Source organism: Phyllostomus discolor, chromosome 3 (genome assembly GCF_004126475.2).
Source record: "Phyllostomus discolor isolate MPI-MPIP mPhyDis1 chromosome 3, mPhyDis1.pri.v3, whole genome shotgun sequence".
NCBI classification, from domain to species: Eukaryota; Metazoa; Chordata; class Mammalia; order Chiroptera; family Phyllostomidae; genus Phyllostomus; species Phyllostomus discolor.
This window is the reverse complement of record NC_040905.2, coordinates 163,772,697-163,776,084: the sequence shown is the minus strand read 5'-3', so window position 1 is coordinate 163,776,084 and position 3,388 is coordinate 163,772,697.

Below are 3,388 nucleotides of genomic sequence, written 5' to 3'. Positions count from 1 at the left end.
CTGTGACTATTTTGTAGCTACCCATTTGTACTTCTTATCCTTTTTCCTTTCACCTTTTCTCACCCAGTCACCCCATCCCCCTTCCCTCTGGCAACCATTGGTATGTTCTCTGTATCTATAAATCTGTTTCAATTTTGTTTGTTCATTTATTGTGCTCTTTGGATTCCACATATAAGTGAAATCATATGGTATTCCAATTTTTATTTCACTTAACATAATACCATCTAGGTCCATCCATGCTGTTGCAAATGATAAGATTTCATTCTTTTTTATGGCTGAGGGATATGTCAATATATGCATATAATCTCACCGCTTTTTTTACCCACTCATCTATTGATGAACACTCAGGTTGTTTCCACATCTTGTCTATTGTAAATAATGCTACAAGAAACATAGGAGCAGAGCCTTCTCTCCTAAACATTCTCTGCACTCATTCAGTGCATGAAGGCTTGCAGGTACCAAGTGGGTCCTTCTGGATCCTGTACAAACATCATAACCAAACATCAGATAGCCACACTTCTAAATACACAAATCTGATCCCACTGTTTCTCAATCAAAAAATTGTTATGGCTTACTAATTGTTTGTGGGATAAAAGTCCAAACCACGTTCAAATATCTTCTGCTTGTCTTCCCACTTTACGCCATTCTACCTTCCAATAATTCTGAATTACTTGTACCTCCTTCAAACCATCAAAGAACCCTAAAAGTAGGCATGAGAATTAGGACTCTCCTCCCCACTCCAGATACGGCCATTATAAGCATTGCAACTCCTCATAAGTGTTTCAATGACAATTTAGAGGTGCTAAGACAAAACCTTCCCAAAGAGCCATGTTAGAAGGAAGCATATCCATTCAGAAACTTAGCCCTTCAGGGAATGCGAGCAATAGCATAATACAAACTTAAACCATACACATAACAAATAAAAAAACATTAGATACATTAACTATCCACTCCCAGAAAATTCCTAAAAGTTTGAAAATGGAACTTGCATGGTTAAATGTTACATACTTAAAAACATGCTGCATTACTCATAATTTGCAAATTAAAGTGCTTTTGTCCTAAAAAGCATCTATACTTAGCTAGTCCTGTAGGGACCACAAAGCCTCCATTTCCATAGAAACTCCTGTTATAAGAGTGTTTTAAATGCTACGGCTCTACACTCCAAACCCTTCCATAAACTGCATTATGACAAATGAAAACAATCACATTTGGGGCCAAAATCATAGGAAGTAATTATTAGAGTTTCTGGAAAGTAAGGAGAAGTGGTCCAGCACTTCATTACTACATTGCAAAACAAGCCAAACAAAACGCAACACTTTGCAAAATCAATGACAACAGTGAGTTCACAAGGCAGCCACTATGTAGACAGCCTACATGGGTCTATTTAAATTAAAATGCAAACTATTCATGGGGTGCTTCACATCTCCCCGTCTATAAATCTACCCACTGCCCTGATGCTGCATTCACATCTGTCATCCACGGGACAAAACACACTTAGTGCTTTCTTTGTTCAGAGAGAGAACATCTTTTTACTGGGCCATCTGAGTCCCCCTCCCTTTCTCCAGATAAAAAAACCTCACACATTACAAAAATCATCTGACTTCTTATAAGTCTACGCCAGGATGTCTCACCTGTAGCAGCACTGACATTTTGGACCAAATAAATCTTTGCCGTGGGGGCTGTCCTGTGCACCGTAGGATGTTCAGCAGCAGCCCTGGCCTCAACCCCCTAAATGCCAGTAATGCCTCTCCCCAAGGCATGACAACTAAAAAAAATGTCTCCAGACATCACCAAATGTCCACTGCGGGGCAACACTGCTCCTGGTTGAGAACAACTGGTCTAACCTCACACTCAATCCATTTTGAAGTTTCACTCTAGCCATAAACTCTACCAAATATTTGGCCATATTTTTCTTCCTGAAATTGCTCAAAAGCAGTCTGCAAAATGGTCTTTGGACATGGGATTTCAAAAAACATATCCTTGTTAGATCAGAACCCTCAATAGAGGTTCACTAGTAACAAGTCCTCATTGAGCATTTGAGTTGGGGCTGATGTGGGAGTGGGAAGGTGACCTTGCCAGGACGCAGAAGAAAGCAGTTGTTTAAGATGGTCCTTGCTGACTGACACCTGCCTTCCTCTTCTGAATACCCTCCAGGAGGGGTTAGGCACGTCATTTCCCAGGGATGGCCACGTGTGGAGTTTTGCCCGATGATCTACAGTAAGCACACTGCATCCCTCAGGAGGGCCCCTCTGTCAGTCCAGCAGCAAGTAACAGGAAACTCAAAACAAACTGGCTTAAGCAATAAAACAAATTTATTGGCTCAGGTAAGTGAGAAGCACCACAGAATGGCAGTTTTCGGGAAAAGCTAACCTGGGCTCAGGCTTGAGGTAATTTTGGGTGCCATTTCTCTGATTCTCTCGGCTCCTCTTCCCCATGAATCAGTCTTCAAATTGGCTTTCTTCAAAGTGGCTACAACAGTGCTGGCCTAATATCCACAGAGCACATTGCTTAGAAGAAGGTGCCTTTCTGATCATGCAAAAGTCCTGAGCTTCACTGTAACTGTACCGACTTGTGCAATGTGTTAAGGGCTGAAATGCCCCATCAGTGTGGCCAGGAGAAGGCCACAGGCAGGCTAGTTGAGGCCCTTGAATCAATCACAGTGGCTGAAGGGGGAAGTTACACTGATAGGTTTGGAAGAGTGTTTCTCAAAGTGTCTTCCTTACCATTGGCATCAGCAGTACCTGGGACCTTGTTAGAACTGTAAATTCTTAGGCCCTACTCCAGACCTGGTGAATCAGAAACTCTTGGGGGGTGGGGTCCAACAATCTGTGTTTTCACAAGCCTTCCAGGTGATTCTATGAAAGCTAAAGTTTGGGACCCACCGGCTTAGGGCACCAGGCCCTACCCATGGACTCTGGAGTGGGGTAAATCCCACCCATTTCACTGGGCTGCCACACGATTAGAAAACGATGCAGTAGAGGCCTGGAAAGTTACCATCAACGGCTTCAGAAGGGGGCAGTTTGCTATGGCGAGGCCATGGTATAGGGAACACGTTAATCAGTGCTTCGAACTAGCAACTTGGTTTGAAGATTTTTTCTCCTGCCCATATTTATTAGTTTATAGAATTAAAAGAAATGCCCAACAGTAACCTTAGTTTTTTTTCTATGAAGAAATTGGGCAAATCAATATACACATATCTGAGAGAAGAAAAGCTGCACGGCAGTTAAAACTGTATTTGAGAAAAACTCTCTAAGAAAGTTTCCTAAGCATGGCTAACTGTAAGGATGCCCTGCAGTGAGGCTGCACACACAGCACCTGGGACAGTGCCCCAGACCTCCTGAGTAAGGACCTCTGCAGGGGGCCTGGGAATCTGCAGTTTTAGCAGACA